Source organism: Aethalodelphis obliquidens, unplaced genomic scaffold (genome assembly GCF_003676395.1).
Source record: "Aethalodelphis obliquidens isolate GAN/ISIS:26980383/991018 unplaced genomic scaffold, ASM367639v1 scaffold82, whole genome shotgun sequence".
Taxonomy (NCBI): Eukaryota; Metazoa; Chordata; class Mammalia; order Artiodactyla; family Delphinidae; genus Aethalodelphis; species Aethalodelphis obliquidens.
Genome location: NW_020838026.1, coordinates 3982831 through 4004600, shown reverse-complemented (window position 1 = coordinate 4004600; position 21770 = coordinate 3982831). Strand labels below are relative to the sequence as shown.

General features: G+C 36.9%; 1 protein-coding gene across 7 annotated transcripts in view; it reads right to left on the bottom strand.

The window, feature by feature from the left end:
• ZBTB44 (zinc finger and BTB domain containing 44) overlaps window positions 1-21770 on the bottom strand; it is a 70978-nt gene that overhangs the window by 34027 nt on the left and 15181 nt on the right. Inside the window, exon 1 of one of the 7 annotated variants that reach the window (XM_027092977.1) lies at window positions 12669-12687. The exons of the other annotated variants lie outside the window; for them this stretch is intronic. The gene's annotated coding sequence lies outside the window, so the exon portion shown is untranslated. Of the gene's footprint in view, window positions 1-12668; window positions 12688-21770 lie in introns of those variants that run through there. 7 annotated transcript variants of the gene reach the window in all.

The window sequence follows — 21770 nt, the reverse complement described above, 5'->3', positions numbered from 1 at the left end:
CCTTATACACATAAAGTGCTTTTAACAGTACTTAGCATGAAATAAATGCTACAGAAACATCAGCCGCTGCTGCTACTGTTATTAAAGACCTTTTCTTATTCAATCCTGGCTTCTCTCAATCCTGGAGGGTCCAGAAACCACAGTCAGCAAATGAGGAGGAATAAAAGGGCAGAGAGGAAAAACAGAAAGAAAAAGGAAGGCAAACAAACCTCACTTTCCACTGCAGACCTAGAGTAGGCCTGAGGTGGGCAAAGAAGAAAACCTTTAACTCTGAATTAAATTTATTAGTTCTCGAAAATAATGTTTCTATTCCCTGAAAGTAACTAGAAAAGTTATTAAGACTTGCCCTTCAAGAGGCTGGAGGGAGTATTAACCCCACAGAATAAATTTATGAGGATGGTGGAAGACAAAAATAAAATGGATTCTGAGTACCTTCCGTAAACTGTGTTTGTTCAATGTAATGGTTACACACATATGGTACAAAGTATAATACAGATGGAGGTATGGAATGGACGGAAGATGAAGATTAGACTGGGAAATGCCCTGTATGCCATGTATTTATTACATTAATTTCCCAACACAGGTCTGTGAAAACTTAGTCTCATGATATACTCTATAATAAATTACACAGACAAATATAATTTAGAAATACTGCAGTAACATACATTGTGGCAAAACTTGGGATGAAATTATGTTATTTGAAAAAGTCATACATAATATGGATAGTACAGAAGCCAGAAAGTATATCCTGAAATTTTTATAAATTAGATAATTCTATTTTAAAAAACCTCATATCTTTCCATATGCATGTAGATGAATATGTATGTGTGTAGTTATATATTTAATTTGGAACTCATTTAAAATTCTCAAATAAATATTTTTTCAATCCAATTACTAATGCAGAATTTATGTAGCACTCAAAATAAAAATGTATTTTGTAATAGCTTGCAATTTGAACTAGTGAGTAATTCAGAAAGTTTCCTTCCCATCCCTTTTATTCCAAATTACTTATGAAATAGTATATACGTGTTTATGAAAGCGGCCGTTGCTAAACAACATATACTTTAAGGAGAGAAAAATAGGGCTTCCCTGGTGGCGCAGTGGTTGAGACTCTGCCTGCCGATGCAGGGGACATGGGTTCGTGCCCCGGTCTGGAAGGATCCCACATGCTGCGGAGCGGCTGGGCCCGTGAGCCATGGCCGCTAAGCCTGCGTGTCCGGAGCCTCTGCTCCGCAGCGGGGGAGGCCACAACGATGAGAGACCCACGTACCGCAAAAAAAAAAAAAAAAAAAAAAGGGAGAGAAAAATATCCTATGATTCTGTTTTGCAGTTGGGTTGAAAAACATTTACCAAATAAGGTATATAGCCCAGTTGCTATAATAGTTTAAGTTAGACAAATATTAAGTTTTGAATTCTGACTCTTCCATTTACCATTCAGGCATTAAATCTTAAGTCTAGTTACTTCATCTCTCCATGCTTCAGTTTTCTCATTTGTAAAACAGGAATGGAAATTACACTTTCAAGATAGTCAAGAGGACTGAATTAGCACAATTCCTGGCACAAAGTAAACATTCAATAAATGTTAGCTTCTATTATTACCCTAGAAAAAGTGTGAATAAAATGAAATGGAGATAAAATTTCAAAATATCTACTCTATTTCTTATATGACACAGAGCACATCCTGAATATGTATATTTTGATATAAAGATTAACTGATAAAAATTATCAGAGGATTTGAGATTAAAATGGAGTAGCTCGGACTTCCCTGGTGGCACAGTGGTTAAGAATCCGCCTGCCAATGCAGGGTTCATGGGTTCGAGCTCTGGTCCAGGAAGATCCCACATGCCACGGAGCAACTAAGCCCGAGTGCCACAACTACCAAGCCTGCTCTCTGGAGCCCGCGAGCCACAACTACTAAGCCTGTGCTCTAGAGCCCGCGTGCCACAACTACTGAGCCCGCACGCCTAGAGCCCGTGCTCCACAACAAGAGAAGCCACTGCAACAAGAAGCCTGTGCACCTCAACGAAGAGTAGACTCCACTCACCGCAACTAGAGAAAGCCCGTGTGCAGCAACGAAGATCCAACACAGCCAATAAATAAATAAATAAAACTAAAAAAAAATGGAGTAGCTCTTCAGCATATAAAGTGAGGTGGCTGCCTCAGATGATTAAAGAGAAAGTAATGAGACTGCTAACCTTGAAACTAATTTGCGAGGATGTGAAACTTGATATTTAATAAGAATTTGCATGTTTAAATATCCAGCCACATCTCAAAACTGGAAACTAATTTTCCAAATTATACTAACAAGGTTTTAATTATGCTAAAACTGAACTGAGATAACTTCGTTCCCACCCTATATTCTAATTAAAACCAATCAAGGACAGAAAAGAAGGTTAGGGAGAGAGACATACTGAATTTAAGATGCCTCTAATAGGAATATCCAGGTGGAATTTATATATGAAGTATCTGTACTAGTTGACTGTGTAGAGTAGCAAATGCAGCACTAGGACCTTCAGATATGTTATCTCATGTGAGGTAAGATGATAATAATCTGATTTTACAGAGGAATTGAGACTTGAAACACTGCTTGTTTGAGGACACTTACGTTTATGTTTATACCAATGCTAAGGGCCTAGGACCTTATGCAATAGGTAACCACTGGAGAACCACTGGAGAGCAGTGTTATTTACAGCTACATTTTAAGATTATCCTGGTAGCAATACAGAGGGTGGCTGTTAGAGCAGTACAAGTGTAAGATAAGAGAAAATCGGACTAAATCAGTGGCAGTGAGGATAGAGAACATAAACTGAGAAATATTTAGGAGGTAAACCACCTAGGCATGATTTTGTGTTGGGGATGGGATGGGGGAGTAGTAGCAGACAAGAATGTAACCCTAGGTTTTGACATGGATGGTTGAGTGGATGGTATTTTCACCAAACAAGGCAGTGAAAGAGGAAGAGCTGGTTTTGGTAGGGCTTATATTTGAATGAAAAGAAATATTTTGGTTTTAAGCATACAATCTGAAATACTTCTGAGAGGAATATCCGAGAGTACACGTATATATGAAGTTACCTATTCTGGTCTGGAGTTCAGGGAAGAGGTCGGAGCTGGACCTAAATACTGGGTTTTACATAGGTCACTGGTAAATTTCATCCTGTTGAATTTGTTAGAGCCTAAGACATCTAAAGAATGTGTAGGGAGCAGAGGCAGAAAAGCAAGTTGTGAGAAGCTTGGAGCAAGCAGAGAGCAAAAGGATTCGGTGAAAACATTTTATGGTGTCTAATTTACATTTTGAACCTGTCCAGTATTTAGCATAATACAGAAGCAGTGAAATACATGAATGGATAGATACATGTCCTGAAATTTCTATCTGGTTTGGCTATATAAAGTGCCTATATCTATTCATTATCAGTGGTTAAAAGGTGAAGATAAAGTTGCAATTTGAATTTACAGCCTTGAATTTGAATTAAAAGCATCAGTATGAACTCATAATGTAGTTAATCTTCAGCCATGAATATCCCTAGCACCCAGACTGGCTTTCAAATTCCATTTCCCACTAAAAGAAATCACGGCTCCTTAGAGAAAAGACAGATTGCACTTTGGGGGCAGTAAATGTCCACCTGGAGCATCTCATCAGCTATGCAAGGAAGCTATCAAAGATCACTAGGGGTATGCCAAAATGCAAGTCACTTTGAGGAGGTTCCGATTGGCAAAAAATGCAACAGTAAACTGAATCAATGAAATACATTCATGAGTTCACATGACACTAGAAACAAAAACAAACCTAATCCATCACCTTTAAAGATGCTAATGAACCAAAAAATTATTTTGAAAACTGGTTTTAAAAAGAAGGAAAGAGGGACTTCCCTGGTGGTCCAGTGGCTATGACTCCATGCTCCCAATGCAGGGGGCCCAGGTTCGATCCCTGGTCAGGGAACTAGATGCCACATGCATGCTGCAACTAAGAGTTCGCATATCACAACTAAGGAGTCCGCATGCCACAACTAAGGAGCCCATGAGCTGCAACTAAGACCAGTGCAACTAAATTTAAAATAATAATAATAATAATAAAAGATCTCACATGCCACAATGAAGATCCTACATGCCTCAACTAAGACCCGGTGCAGCCTAAATAAACTAATTAATTTTAAAAGGGGGGGAGAATAAAGCATTTATCCTGCCTTTCCAATATAAACAGTGTTTTTAAGTAATCAAATAGAATATGAAAGGTTTCTCTTTATAGAAATATTCCAGCTAATAAATGAAGAAAGAATGTCAGAATTAGAAGAACACAATTTTGCACGCCCCCCCCCAAATAAAGAGGCATTAATCATCATGGTTTATAACTTCACAGAAAGAGCAGTAAGACACTGCAAAAAAGACTGAACAAAAATCTGACCAAGTTTCTAGATCCAACTACCAATTCACAGTAAATACAGAGGAACAGGAATATATTAAGCTATACCACTGCAGTGCAAACGGCAAAATTTAGACTGTGAGAAACTCTACAGGACAAAAGACTTGGAAGGAAAAAAACAGCAAGGAAGAAAGAGATAAAGGGGGAACTAGAATGGGAAACTCTGTGCATATCTTAAAGAATAAACATAAGATAATTGGAAATTTGTTTTTATTGACTACTTGAAAATGTCAAGAAATTATTGTTAATTTTTTTTTTTTTCTGGTACGCGGTCCTCTCACTTTCGTGGCCTCTCCCATTGCAGAGCACAGGCTCCGGACGCGCAGGCTCAGCAGCCATGGCTCACGGGCCCAGCCGCTCCGCGGCATTTGGGTCTTCCCGGACCGGGGCACGAACCCGTGTCCCCTGCATTGGCAGGTGGACTCTCAACCACTGCGCCACCAGGGAAGCCCCCTCACTGTGGTTTTGATTTGCATTTCCCTGATAACTAATGATGCTGAACATCTTTTCATGTGCTTATTGGCTATTTGCAAATCATCCTTGGAGAAATGTCTATTCAGCTACTTTGTCCATTTTTTAACTGGGTTGTCTTTTTATTATTGAATTGTAAAAGTTCTTTATTCTAGATACAAGTTGCTTATCGGATATACAGTTTACAAAAATTTTCTCCCATTCTGTGAGTTGTTATTTCACTTTCTTGGTGTCCTCTGAAGCACAAGTTTTTAATCTTGATGAAGTTTAACATCTATTTTTTTCTTTTGTTGCTTGTGTTTTTGGTGTCATATCCAAGAATTCCTTGCCAACGCCAATGTCATGAGGAATTACCTCTGTCTTATTCTAGCAGTTTTATAGTTTTAGCTCATTTTGAGTTATTTTTTATATATGATGTAAGGTAAATGTCCAACTTCATTCTTTTGTATGTGGCTACACAGTTGTCCCAGTACTATTTGTTAAAAAGACTACTTACTCTTCCCCATTCAATGGTCTTGACAGCCTTGTTGAAAATCAGTTAAGCATAGATATATGGGTTTACATCTGGACTCTCAATTCTATTCCATTGTTCTATATGTCTATCCTTATTCTTGATTACTGCTACTACATAGTAAGTTTGAAATCAGGAAGTCTGAGTCCTACAAATCTGTCCCTTTTTCAATATTGTTTTGGCTATTCTGGGTTCCTTGTAACTTTATTTATTTATGGCTACGTTGGGTCTTCGCTGCTGCGTGCAGGCTTTCTTTAGTTGCAGCGAGCGGGGGCTACTCTTTGTGGTGGTGCACGGGCTTCTCTTGCTGTGGAGCACGGGCTCTAGGCACATGGGATTCAGTAGTTGTGGCTCGCGGGCTCTAGGCGTGCAGGCTCAGTAGTTGTGGCTCACGGGCTTAGCTGCTCCACGGCATGCGGGATCTTCCTGGACCAGGGCTCGAACCCGTGTCCCCTGCATTGGCAGGCGGATTCTTAACCACTGCACCACCAGGGAAGCCCCCCTTGTAACTTTTAGAATCAGGGTGTCAACCTCTACAAAAAAAATATCAGCTGAGATTTTTAAAAAATTAATTAATTAATTAATTAATTTTGGTTGCATTGGGTCTTAGTTGTGGCTTGTCAACTCCTTAGTTGCAGCACGCATGTGGGATCTAGCTCCCTGACCAGGGATCGAAACCGGGCCCCCTGCTTTGGGAGTGCAGAGTCGTATCCACTGCACCACCAGGGAAGTCCCTCAGCTGAGATTTTGACAGTGATTGTGTTCAAGTTTATAGATTAGTTTGGGGTGTACTGCCGTCTTCACAACACTGAGGCTTCCAATCCATGAACATGGGGTGTTTTTCCATTTACTTAGACCATCTTTAATTTCTTTCAACAACGTTTGACAGTATTCAAAGTACAAGTTTTGCACTTCCTTTGTTAAATTATTTCCTAAGTACTTTATCCTTTTTGATGCTACTGTGAATGGAACTGCATTAATTTCATTTCTGATGGTTCATTGTTCATAGTACTCCTTTATAATCTTTATTACTTCCTTCCTTCTGGTTGCTTTAGCTTTAGTTTCCTCTTCTTTATCCAGTGTCTTAAGCGGAAGGGTGGTTATTAATTTGAGATCTTTCTTCTTCCTTAATATAGGTATATACACTATAAATTTCCATCTAAGCATTGTTATAGCTGCATATCATAAATTTTGGTACATTGTATCTTCATTTTAATTCATCTCAAAATGTTTTCTGATTTCCTGTTTGACTCCTTCTTTGACCCGCTGGTTCTTTAGGAATGCATTGTTTTATTTTCACGTATCTATGAGATTTCCAAAATTTGTCCTGCTATTGATTTATAATTTCATTCCAATAAGGTCTCAGAACATACTTTGCATTATTTCAACCTCTGAAGATCTCCTGAGGTTTGTTTTACGGCCTAGCATATGAGCTACACTGGAGAATGCACTTGAGAATGTATATTCTATTGTTAATGGGTGCAGTGTTGTATAGTTGTCTGCTAGGTCTAGTTGGTTTATAGCGTCTACTTCCTGTTGATCTTCTGTCAGCTATTCTATTCTCTTTATTTATTTTATTTTTTGGCCATGCCATGTGGCATGTGGGATCTTAACTTCCTGTTGATCTTCTTTCAGCTATTCTATTCTCTTTATTTATTTATTTTTTGGCCATGCCATGTGGCATGTGGGATCTTAGTTCCCCAACCAGGGATCCAACCCATGCCCCCGCAGTGGAAGTGTGGAGTCCTAACTACTGGACCACCAGGGAATTCCCAAGCTATTCTATACATTACTGAAAGTGGTGTATTGAAGTCTCCATCTATTAATGCTGAATTGTCTATCTCTCCATTTCTGTCCATTTTTGTTTCATGTATTTTGGTACTCTGTTGATAAGTGCATTAATTTTTATAATTGTTGTATCTTCCTGATGAAGTGACACTATTATCATTATAAAATGTCCCTAGTAACATCTTTTGTTAAAGTCTATTTTGTCTGCTATTAGTACAACCACTCTGGTTTTCTTGTAGTTGCTGTTTGCATGGTAAATCTTTTTTCTATTCTCTTTCAATCTGTGTCTATCTTTGGATCTAAAATGTGTCTCGGACTTCCCTGATGGCACAGTGGTTAAGAATCCACCTGCCAATGCAGGGGACACGGGTTTGAGCCCTGGTCCAGGAAGACCCTACATGCCGCAGAGCAACTAAGCCCGTGCGCCACAACTACTGAGACTGTGGTCTAGAGCCCGTGAGCCACAACTACTGAGCCCGAATGCCACAACTACTGAAGCCCATGCACCTAGAGCCCATGCTCTGCGACAAAAGAAGCCACCACAATGAGAAGCCCGCGCACCGCAACAAAGAGTAGCCCCCACTCGCTGCAACTAGAGAAAGACCATGTGCAGCAATGAAGACCCAACGCAGCCAAAAACAAATTAATTACTTTTAAAAAAATGTGTCTCCTGTAGACAGCATGTAGCTAGATCTTTTTTTTTTTGGTAGCCCAATTTGAGAATCTCTGCCTTTTGACTGTTTAATCCAGTCACATTTAATGTTATTATTGATATAGCTGGACTTATGCCTTTCATTCTAATTTGCTTCTGTATGTCTCATGTCTTTTTTGTTCCTTTATTCTTCCTGTAGTGAATTCTTTTGGATTCAATGAGTATTTTCTAATATAGCACTGTAATTTCCTTAATGACTTTTCTATTTTTTTGAGTTACATTCTCAGTGACTGCTCAAGAGTTTACCATATAAGTCTCAACTTATCAGAATCAGCTGTTGATTTCTACTAGCTTAATATCAGTGACACAAAGAAACATTACTCCTTCCTCCCTTTTCCTAGTACTATTATTATATATATTATATATATATATTAATGTTACAAACACAACATTGTTATGATCATTACTTTACCATCTGTAGTCACTTGTGTAGCCCAATAGTTTTGTTCCCTCCATTTTTGAGCTATTATTGACAAATACATTACATTCATTACACTTCTATATGTTATAGGCCCAATATTATATTACGTACCTATTTTATAACTTGCGTTTTAAATCAGTTATGAGAAGAAAGAAAAATATCCATTTCTACTATTTTTAATAATTACATATTTACCTATACCAGTGCTCTTTTGTTTGTGTGTGCATTTGAATTACTATCTAGGGTCATTCGCTTTCAGCCTTAAGAACTTCTTTCAGTATTTCTTATAGGGTGGTCTGCTAGCAAGAAAATCAGTTTTTGTTTAAAATATTTTGCTTTCACTTTAGAAAGACAGTACAGGATTCTTGGTTGACAGTTTTTTTCTTTGAGCACTTTGAATATGTTATCACACTGCTTTCTGGCCTCCCCTATTTCTGATAGGCAGTCAGCTATTAATCTTACTTGGGGGGTTCCATTGTAAGTAACGAGTTATGTTTCTCTTGCTGCTTTCAAAATTTTCTCCTTGTCTTTGATTTTCAGCATTTTTACTATGATAGGTCTGTTTGGAGATTTCTTTGCATTTTTCTTCCTTGGGAGTTCATAGAGCTTCTGGATATGTAGGTTACTGTTCTTCAAAAAATTTGAGACGTTTCCTGTCATTATTTCTTCAAATATTTTTTCTTCTCTTTTCTCTCTCCTCTCCTTCTGGTAATCCAATTACACATATGTTGGTGTGCTGGATGGTGTCCCACATTTTTCTGAGACTGTTCATTTTTCTTCATCTTTTTTCCTCTCTGTTCTTTGGTTTGAATAATCTCTATTGTGCTACGTTCAAGTCTGCTAAATCTTTCTTTAGCCAGGTCAAACCTACTAATGAGTCCCTTTAGTGAATTTTTTATTTCTGTCATTGTGTTTTTCAATTCCAGAATTTCTATCGTTCTTTCCAATAATTCCTATTTACTATCAATAGTCCCTGTTTTATGTGAAATTGTCATTACACCATCCTTTACTTCTTTAATCACGCTTTCCTTTAGTTCCTTTAGTTTCCTTTAGTGAATATATTTACAATGGTTACTTTGAAATCTTTTTCTGTTAAATCTGATAACTGGTCTCTCTCTCACAGGCAGCTTTTGTGTTGCCTGCTTTTTTTCTGGTATATGTAGCCAATATTTTATAACTATAAATGGAGTGAAACCTTTAAAAATTGTGAATCACTATTGTGTATACCTGAAACAATATAATACTGTACATCAACTATACCTCAATAAAAAAATTTTTAAAAAGCCTTCTACAACTATTAAGTCACAGGACACGAGGTAAACATGAAGAAGTCAAGTGTATTTTTATACAATAGCAATGAACAACAGGAAATCTAAATTTAATTTAAAAAATTTTAAACCCTCAATATCATTACAGTAATCCCAGAAAAGAAAACTTAAATATAAAATTAAAAAATCATGTACAGAACCTATATGCTGAAAAGTATAAAACATGGATAAAAGAAATTAAGGAGGACCTAGGTAAATGGAGAAACATTATTTTCATGAATTGGAAAAGAATATAATAAAAATGTCATTCCTTCTCAAATTGTTCTACAAATTTAACATGATTACAATTACAGCAGGATTTTTTTTTGTAGGTATAGACGAGTTGATTCTAAAATTTATATACAAAGCAAAAAGAACTAGAACGGACAAAACAATTTTGAAAGAGAAAAATGAAGTTAAAGTTATCAAAGTAAGTTAAACACTTACTATAAAGCTACCGTAATCCAGATAGAGTAGTATTAGCAAAAGGACAGACACAGAGACCAATGGAACAGAAGAGAATCCAAAAATATATCCACACAAACATGGCTGATTTTTGACAAAGGAGCAAAAGCAATTCAATGGAGTAAAGAAAGTCATTTCAGTAAATGTTATTGCAACAACTGAAATTCCATATATGAAAAGAAAACCTTGACTGAAACCTCATCCTTCACCCACAAGTTAACTCAAAATGGGTCACAGATCTAAATGTAAAGCTAAAACTATACAACATCTTTAAAAAAAGATAGGAGAAAACCTTCGTGACCAGAGGTTAGGCAAAGAGTTCTTAGATATTAAACCAAAAGCACAATGGAAAGCAAAAAGATGATAAACTGGACTTCAAAATTAAAAACTTTTGTGAAAACACTATTATTAAAAGAGGATGAAAAGACAAGCTCCAGCTTGGAAGAAATTATTTGCAAATCACACATCTGTCAAAGAACTTTTATCCGAAATACGTAAAGAGCCTTACAACTCAATGGTAAGAAAACAACCCCATGAAAAAATTGGCAAGAGAGAGTTTTGATTCTGGGCCAAGATGAATATAACACTTTTTTCTATTCCTTCCACTTAGTACAGTTAAGCACTATGTACATTATGTATAAAATAAACATGAGACAACTTTGAAAGAGAAATAGTAGACCCGCAAGGAATGACACTGGTGAGTCCTCTGAGTTTTGTATTTACCTATTATATCCTGGACTGGGTGAAAGGAGCCAGAAGGCCAACAAATGCCAGAAGGTGTAGACAAAAAAAAAAGTTCCAAGAAAAGCCAGCTCTTTATAGCCAAAGAACAAGGCAAGAGGAAGCCTAGGAAGAAAGAAAATGTTTAAGACAATAATTGCTCTACTCAGTCGAACGTCACAGAAAAAACTCTTACTTCAACCACGTCAACACAGGCCAAGAGAGGAGCTGAGATGTTTCCCTTTCCGCAAGCGTAACGAGGTGCCTCTGCCCCCTGTTGATATGTGTCAGAGAAGGCCAAGGCGGGTACGGACTTCCATCCCTGCCCAGTGATAAAGAGGATCCTCATCAGTCAGTGGAGGCCACAGGGGAGCGTAAACAAAGTGTTCCTCCTTTTTCACCAGGGTAGTTCAACACAAGCCTAGTGGGGAACTCAAACTTCCAACTCTGACCAGCAGTAACTAGGCACTACTTTCTCCACCATGTATTTTTTCACCTCTACCTAGTAGTAATGAGGCAGAACCCCCCCTTCTCTTGCTGGAGTTGTGTCTGAGGAGGCCTGCTAAAACTGAAGATTTAAGTAAGATCCAGAGCCTCAACATAAATCCAAAAATGTCCAGGATACAACAGAAAATCATTCATCATACAAGGAACCAAGAAAAACGTCAATTTTAATAAGAAAAGTCTATGGATGCCAACACTAAAATGATACAAATGTTCTAACTGCTTGACAAGGATTTTAAAGTAGCCATCATAAAAATGCTTTAAGGAATAATTATGAACATGCCAGTAACAAATGAAAAAATAGAAAATGTCAGTAAAAGAATAAAAGATAAAATACAATAACTGCAATGAGATACCACTTCACACCCACTAGGATGTTGTTATCTGCCAAAAACACAGACAATGACAAATGTTGCTGAGAAACAGAAAACTTCATACACTGCTGCTAGGAATACAAAATGGCACAGCCACTTGGAAAACAGTCTTGGAAGTTCCTTAAAAGGTTATACAGAGTCATCATATGTTCTAACAACTCTACCCACCCAAAAGAATTGAAGAGATGTCCACATAGAAACCTATACTGCATAGCAAAATATTCACGGTACTCAAAAAGTAAAAACAACCCAAATATCCATCATTGATGAACGGACAAATAAAATGTGGTACATTTATACAATGGAGTACTATTTGGTAACAAAAAAGAAATGAAGTACTGATACATGCTACAACATGGATAAAATTTGAAAACATTATGCCAAGTGAAAAAGCCAGTTACAAAGGACCACATATTGTATGATTCCTTTTATATGAAATGTTCTGAACAGGAAAATCTAGAGGGACAGAAAGTAAATTAGTGGTTGCCTAGGGTTGGGGAGTGGGGAAATTTGGGGGTAACAGCTAAGGGGTTCAGGGATTTTTTAGGTAATGGAAAATGGTCTAAAATTGATTGCAGTGATTGATGCACAAATCAATGAATATACTAAAAGCCACTGAACTGTACACTTTAAATGGGTGAATATGTAGGGTATGGTATACTAATTTTAAAGCTGTTACAAAAAATTCAAGAGATAGTTCAACAAAAGAATGAAGAGGACAGGGGAAAGAGTCAGTAAACTTGATGATAGAACATTAGAAATTACTCAGTTTGAACAACAGAGAGAAAAGATAATGAATTGCGCCTGAAAAGATAATGAATTGCGCCTAAGGGACCTACGGAACTATAAAAAAGATATAATATGGATATCTTCCGAGTTCTGACAGGAAAGGAAAGAGAGGCAGGGGCTGAAAAAAATAATGGCTGAAAACTTCCCAAATTTGGCAAAAACTCTGAGATTTAAGAAGCTCAAACACACCTGCACAGGATAAATTCAGAGAAGTCCATGCTCAGACACATCATAAGCAAACTGTTGGAAACAGAAAGACAAAGGAAAAAATCTTAAAAGCAGCAAGAGGGGAATGACTCCCTACTTATAAGGGGAAAACAATTCAAATAATGGAATCTTTCTCATCAGAAACCATGAGGCCAGAAGGAAGTGGCACAGCACTTTTTAAGTACTCAAAGAAAAGAACTGCCAACCAAGAATGCTATAGCCAACAAAAATCATCCTTCAGGAATAAAGAGGAAATCAAGACATTCTTATATGACCGAAAACTAGAGAATCAGATGCCAGCAGGTCCACCCAAAAAGAGTAAGTTCAGACAGCTCTTGAAATGAAAGAACAATGAAAAATATCAAATTACAGTGACCCTTTGAACTGTGCAGGTCCACTCATAATGTGGATTTTTTTTTTCAATAGTGAATACTACAGTACTACATGATCTCCGGTTAGCTGAATCAAGGTTCGCTGAATCCAAGGATGCAGAACCTTGAATACGGAGGAACCCTCAGATTTGAAGGGCTGACTATAAGTTATACACAGATTATCCACTGTGCAGAGGGTCAGCTTGGTGCCCCAATCCCTGCCGTGTTCAAGGGTCAACTGTATAGGCTATATAGTCTTTCCTTCTCCTCTGACTTTTCTAAATTGTTTCACATAATTGAAGCAAAAACTATAACAATGATGTGATTCTCAAAGCATGTACAGGAAATATTTAAGGCAATTATAAACAGGGGAGTGTAACTTCAAAAAGAGGTAAGCCTTCTATACTTCACTCAGACTGGTAAAATACTGACAACAGTAGGCTGTGATAAGTTATTTATGTATATGTAATACCTAGAGCAAATTCAAAATAATACATACAAAGACATGCATTCAAAACACTAAGGATAAATCAAAATGGATTCTCAGAAAGGTACAAGTAACCCACAGGAAGGCAGGAAAATAACAGAAACAAAGAAGAGAGGGAACAAACAAAAACAAAAAAATGGCAGACTTAAGCCTCAACATATCAATAATTTCCTTGAATGTATGTAATCCAAATAAAACCAACTAAAAGACACAGACTGGTAGAATGCATATTTTCAAACTATGAGCCAACTACATGCTATCTGTAAGAAACTCACTTCAAATATAATGATATAGGTAGGCTGAAAGTAAAAAGATGAAGAAAATATACAATTACACTGTTCAATGAAGGAGCTACTAGAGATATGTGGTTATTTTAATTTAAATAAATTAAAATAAATTAAATTGAAAATTCAGCTCCTCAGTCTTACTAGCCATACTTCAAGTAATATATCAAAAAGCAGTTTTACTGTATTGGTAATGTGCCCATATCACTTTATTAAAAAAAAGTTTTCCAAAACTCTATTATAAATGAAAACACCTATATTCTCTAATAGGTTATTTAATTAACAGCAGTTAATAAAGGTTTTTTTATTGTGGCAAAATAAATAACATAAAATTTACCATTTTAACCATTTTTAAGGGTACAGTCCAGTTGCTTTCAGGACATTCACACTGTTGTACAACCATCTTCACTATGTCTGCATCTTTTTCATCATCCCATAACAAAACTCAGTGCTCATCAAACAATAACTCCTCATTCTTCACCCTCTACCAGACCCTGGTAACCAACCTTCTATTTCTACCTCTATGAATGTGACTACCCTAGGTACATCATATAAATGGAATCATCCAATATTTGTCCTTTTGTAACTGGCTTATTTCATTTAGCATAATGTCTCATCCATTCTGTAGCATGTATCAGAATTTCCTTCCTTTTTAAAGACTGTATAATATCCCGCTGTATGTATATTGTTTATATATTCATCTGTTGATAAAAATTTGGATTGTTTCCACAGTTTTTTAATCCTCTACTTAACTAATGAAAGCAAGATTTATTCACAAATTCAAAGCATCTCCAGGTAGAGATCAATCTTGGAGGTCATCTAGCTCCACAGCTTTCGAATACTTAAAAATCATTTGATAGAAGTTACCACAATCATAAAGTTCTGTATCATCTTAAGTAAGAGTGGCTACCACTTTAAACTGTTCACATTTTCCAAGTTGGCAGTTACCACCAGTATTTTAATTTTATTTATTTAGCCATATCACACATGAAAGAGGATGGTCACATATATGATACACCTCCATGGGCAAAAATTCAGGTTTTAAAAAAAACTGTGTTAAATAGTTTCTCCAAAGAAGATATACAGATTGCCAACAAACACATGAAAGGATGCTCAACATCACTAATCATTAGAAAAATGCAAATCAAAACTACAATGAGGTATCACCTCACACCGGTCAGAATGGCCATCATCAAAAAATGTACAAACAGGGCTTCCCTGGTGGTGCAGTGGTTGAGAATCTGCCTGCCAATGCAGGGGACACAGGTTCGAGCCCTGGTCTGGGAAGATCCCACATGCTGCGGAGCAACTAGGCCCATGAGCCACAACTACTGAGCCTGCGCATCTGGAGCCTGTGCTCCGCAACAAGAGAGGCCGCCGCAACAGTGAGAGGCCCGCCCGCACACTGCGATGAAGAGTGGCCCCCGCTTGCCGCAACTAGAGAAAGCTCTTGTACAGAAACGAAGACCCAACACACCCAAAAATATATAAAATTAAAAAAAAAATCTACAAACAATAAATGCTGGAGACGGTGTGGAGAAAAGGGAACCCTCCTGCACTGTTGGTGGGAATATAAACTGATACAGCCACTATGGAGAACAGTATGGAGGTTCCTTAAAAACTAAAAATAGAACTACCATATGACCCAGCAATCCCACTACTGGGCATATACCCTGAGAAAACTATAATTCAAAAACAGTCATGGACCACAATGTTCACTGCAGGTCTGTTTACAATAGCCAGGACATGGAAGCCACCTAAGTGTCCATCGACAGATGAATGGATAAAGAAGATGTGGCACATATGTACAATGGAATATTACTCAGCCATAAAAAGAAACAAAATTGAGTTATTGTAGTGAGGTGGATGGACCTAGAGACTGTCATACAGAGTGAAGTAAGTCAGAAAGAGAAAAACAAATACCGTATGCTAACGCATATATATGGAATCTAAAAAAAAAAAAATCTGAAGAACCTAGGGGCAGGACAGGAATAAAGACGCAGATGTAGAGAATGGACTTGAGGACACGGGGAGGGGGAAGGGTAAACTGGGACGAAGTGAGAGAGTGGCATGGACACACATACACTACCAAATGTAAAATAGATAGCTAGTGGGAAGCAACCGCATAGCACAGGGAGGTCAGCTCGGTGCTTTGTGTCCACCTAGAGGGGTGGGATAGGGAGGGTGGGAGGGAGACGCAAGAGGGAGGAGACGTGGGGATATGTGTATATGTATGGCTGATTCACTTTGTTATTCAGCAGAAACTAACACACCATTGTAAAGTAATTATACTCCAATAAAGATGTTAAAAAAAACTGTGTTAAACATATATAAGATAAAATTTGCCATTCTAACCATTTTTAAGTGTACAGTTCAGTGGCATTAAGTACATTCACACTGTTGTGCAGACAGCAGCATCACCTACTTCTAAAACTTCTTCATTGACAAGGCCAGATTTTGACAACCCTCAAAAGAACTGCAGAGAACAAAAGCAAACAGCATCAGACTTTACTTTGGCATGGTATTCCCAAAAGGATTTTACAAAGTGTGTAAGAAATAAGTTCATCATTTAAATAAATCAAAAAATTTCATTTTTATATAAAGAAAATAAATTAATATGTTCAACTTCACTTCTAAAAATTGAGTTTGACAATGAGAAGGAATCTTGATTTTTTTTTCTGATTCTCTACTCCACAGACAATATTAAAAAGCAAGATTAAAATCATTCTTGCTTATAGGCAATATGGAAGTGCAACTCACACTTTGCTTACTCATCCTTTTCATTAAAAATTTATTCATGGATAAAAGTTAATTGTAATAATCACACTTAAATAATTCATAATTGCCACAACTATTAATGGTACTGTACATTAGTAATGGTTCTTCACAATAGCTCTTAGCTTTAACTCACAACTGATAAAGAGATAGCAACCACAAAACCTCTGGTAATATCTGGTCCGTTGAGGACCCTGACTCAAATTGGTCAAGAACAGGACTTCCTACAGCAACTCTGGAAATCACCAACCTTTGGAGATACAGACAACTATGGAAAAACATAGCACTTTGATATAGTCAATACTATGTTAAGTGTCTCCAGAGGAAACATATGTCAGACTGTGAAGTATGTCTCTGGAACTGATAGTTTTCATTCTCTTATACTATATGAGAATGTTTCATGGCTTGAACATTATCTTAGAGCTTAAAGAGATAAAGGATGGAGGAATAGGTTGAACAGATGCAATTTTTTCCCCCCTCAACTGGGAAAAAACCCTCAGAAAATAGAATGAAGGAACTTGAATTTTAAAGCCGAAAGGTGTATTAGTAGATTATGTGTTTAAAAGTTTAGTTCACCAAACATTACCAAGTGCTAGATACTATGCTAAAAAGCCTAGAAACGTTAACCAGTCATAACTTAATGGAAGATGGGACTGGAGCTCAGATTACTTGATTCTTGGAGTCTACTGCTTTGTACAAAAATCACAGTTAAAAACAGGACCTGGAGCCAGTATTCCTAAATTACAAGTACTCTTTCCACTGATTTGATAATAGTATAAGAATAATTGTTTCCATATAGGAAACAATTGGAAACAGCTTGGGATGGGAAAAGGTTATGACTCATTCAAGTAAATACCTTTCTAAATTTTCAAACCAATGATTTAGTTAGGCAAATTCTCTAACAAAATGTTTGAAATAAAGAAAAAAATTTTAAAAGCTGAGTTTTAGTTGTAGTCTTTGCTGTAAAACAACCTAAAGAGGAAAAGGTGAGTAAAAATACCAAACATTAGCCTATTGTAATTATCTGAATGTCCCAGAAAAATACATGCTTATAGTTACAACTCTTCAATCTATATAGAAATCTTCAATAAAGGCTTTAAAAAACCTATTAATTTGAATTTTCTTAGAAACTTACTACCTCAAATCTCCCCAATGAGCAATATATATCTTACATCATAACTCCTTAATTCCTATTAAGGTTTTAAATTCTAGATATGCCATAGATAGATACTCTTAGTATCCACACCCCTTTGAACTATAGAAAATTGCTATAAGGATAAATACATTGAGTCTTTTGACACAGTACAATGCATTAATTAAAAGAATTAAAGTCTTTTCATATTGCCCAAATCCAGCAACAGATTTCTCCACCTCATGTATAACTAAGCATTATTTATTTCACTATACTCAATTATTAATTCATATATTAATGGTGCCTAGAGACAGCTTATATAGTAGGAAGAGCAATTGCTTTTTAGTTCAGACAAACCTGGATCTTTGTTGCTGTTGTTGTTTTATAACCTGTTTATTATTCAAGCATAGTTAATTTACAATATTTTGTTAGTCTCAAGGATACAGCATAGTGATTAAGGTTTTTCTGCAGACTACATTCCATTGTAGGTTCTTACAAGATATTGGGTATAACTCCCTGTGCCACATAGTAAATCCTTGTTGCTTATCTGTTTTACGTATAGTAGTCTGTATCTGTTAATCTCATACTTCTAATCTGTTCTTCCACCTCTCCCCTTTGGTAACCAGAAGTTTGTTTTCTATGTCTGTGAGTCTGTTTCTGTTTTTCTGGGGGTTTTTTTGGCTGCGCCATGCTGCTTGCAGGATCTTAGTTCCCTGACCACCAGGGATAGAACCCATGCCCGCTGCAGTGGAAGTTCCAAGTCCTAACCACTGGACAGCCAGGGAACTCCTGTTTTTTTTTTTTTAATTAAAAAAAATTTTTATAGTTTTAAAGGTCACTTTCCATTTACAGTTATCACAAAATATTGGCTATATTCCCCATGGTGTATAATACATCCTTGAGCCTATCTTACACCCAAGAGTTTGTACCTCTCACTCCCCCACCCCTATATTGCCCCCCCAACTGGTAACCACTAATTTGTTCTCTATATCTGTGAGTCTGCTTCTTTTGTGTTATATTCATTAGTTTGTTGTATTTTTTTTTAAGATTCCACATATAAGCAATATCATACAGTATTTATCTTTCTCTACAAACCTGGATCTTAATCATGACTATATCATTGAACTGACTGGATGCCCTTACACAAGTTAAATGTGGCAGGGGTTTAAATGAGGTTAAATGAGTACATGGGAAGCACCCAGTGCCTAGCACATAGTACACCCACAAGAATGTGATACAGCACTGAGTACTAGATGAAGTATCCTTATTGATAGGTCTGACTCTCTCACCTTTGGCTGAATTAATCTCAAATCTCTAACCCCAGCATCCTTCCTGAACTCCAATTCTGGACCTCTTATGATGAGCAAGAGTGCTAGATAAATCCATCTGAATGTGTTTGCCATCCTTCAAATTCACTGTCTGAAACTGAACTCAAATTGTTTCTCCTCAACTGATACTCCACAACAAGACTTCTAACTATTAATGATAGATGCTTTCAATTATCCAGTCACCCAGAGCTTAAAATCTAGTACTCATTTTTGATTCACCATCTCCTGTCAAAACTTGGAAGTCTTCCCTTAGCTAATCTCCCTTCATAGGCAAATTCAGAAAAATTACAGATACTCCCCAACTTATAAATGTTTATTGATAATTCAAAGTCATTCTCCAGAGCAAGAGTGTTAACTATACCCACTACCAAGAAACAATAATAATGGTTTTGCATGGTCATTTAAATCTTTGCTCTAGTCTTCATTAGTTTATCTCTCTGTGCTTAGTTTTGAGGTAGTTATGAATACTATTAAATCCATCATGGTCAATAAACACAAAAACCGTTAAACTGAATAAAGAGAAGTATGTGATTATGGTGGAAACAAAACGCAGAGTTAAACATTTTAATAAACAGTGAGAAAGGATGCTGCCCCCCACCCCGTGAATGGAATAAATCACTGAGCAGTATGAATGATTCTGAAGTACGCACAACAAATCCTGCAATACGTAAAGATGCCATATCTATGAGATAATTGATAATCATCAGCTAGGGAGACAAGGAAAACTAGTAAAATGGAAAAACTTGTGAGTATGTGTTTAGAGTAGCATCAACACTAGATGGCAAGATTTCGAACTCTTTAGTCTCAAGGACGCCTTTACACTCTTAAAATTTACTGAGAATTCCAAAGAACTTTTGTTTATGTGAACTATATTTACTAATATTACATTATACATTGAAACTTAGAAATGCAAAAACTTCATTCATTAAAAATAATAAGCCCATTACATGTTAGCATAACATATTTTTCAAAAACCTACACTTTCTCAGAACAAAAGAGAAGCAAGAGTGGCATGGATTTTTGCAAATCTCTTCAAGTCTGGTTTATTATTATTATATCAGTGGAATCCTCCTATCTGCATCTGCATTCAGTCTGTTGTAATATCCCACTTCAAGTAGCCTCTTGAAAACTCCACTGTACACCATGAGAATAAGAATGAAAATGACAAACAATATTTTAATACTATTATGAAATTGTTTTGACCTCGTGTACCCTCTGAAAGCTTCTGGGGATCTCAGGAGAGTTCCCACACCACAGTAACCACTGCCTTAACATTTAATGTTAAATCAGGAGATGGTTAGATATCTGTAGACAAGAACTTAGAAAAGGCTCAGCAAGGTGAATAGACTGCTGTTCAAACATCTGAGCCAAGCCAGAGAAAGACGGTTTTGTATATTCAAATTTGCACATCAAAGAGTAGTAAAATCCACTTGTCAAGATAATCATAAAGGACCAACTGCAACATAGACATAATAGATCTATTTAGGTAAAAGTTAGTCAAGAAAACGTTAAAATGTTTATCTGGCTAAGAGGAATAGAGCTTGCTGGGGAGATTCAGGGGTTAGGGTTAGATCTCCTTGCTGATTAAAAAAAAAAATAGGCACACAAAACAAGCCGGTTAGGTGTTTTCATCTCTGGACTTAAGGCTTAGAACTGTAAGGGGTCACCTTGGAACCATAAGGAGAGCTACCTTAAAGATGGCAAAGCAAAAAGTTGAGAATTGAGGCCCTTGATGATGTCACTGAATTGCTGAGTAACTAACTCTGAAGCTGTCTTACTCTAGGATTTGTTTTGTTTTTGTTTGAAATAGTGAATGTTCTTAGTGTTTAAGTTACTCGATTCAAAGTTTTCTGCTACACAAAATGAATATCCACATACAGATGTCCCATAGGTACTTCAACAGGTCCAAATGAATTAATCATCACTTCTCACAAATGTACTCTTCCTCTTGAAGTTCTCTGGCCAATGATACCACATTCCAAAAAGTGAAAAACCTAGGAGTCATCTTTGACTTCTGTGGTAAACTAAAAAAGGTCACTCCTCAAAATATGTCCATGAACTACTCCCTGGAATTTGCAAATGGTACTTTTATGGCAGACTTTGCAGGTGTGATTAAGTATGCCAAAATAGGAAGACTTCTCTGGATATCCAGGTGGCTCCTACATACAATCTTTAGCATTGTTCTAAGAGAGAGGTTAGAAGATTTGACACCAATATCAGAGAAGGTGATAGGAAGACAGGCAGAAATTGGAGTGATTTGGCTGCAAGGCACAGAATGGCTACACAGCCACCAGAAACTAGCGGAGGTAGGGAATGGATTCCCCACCCCACCAGAGCCTTTGGAGGAAGCGGGTACCTGCCAACATCATGATTTCAACCCAGTGATACTGATTTTGAACTTCTGGCCTCCAGAACTGTGAGAGAATAAATTTGTTGTTTTAAGCCATCCAGTTCCTGATAATTTATTACAAGAGCCACAGGAAGCTAATACAACTTCTATCTTTCACTTTTCCTCCTAACACAGACTTGGTCACTAAGACCTATCTCAAATCCACCCTTTCTTTTCTCCATTAGCCACACTACCTTGGGCTACTTAACATCCTGATTGGTCTCCTTCTCTTTAATCTCACCAATCTTGAGTTAATCCTCCATCACTGTTCACATTGTCTAAAATCCAATGATTTTAGTACAGCAATTATTACCTCAT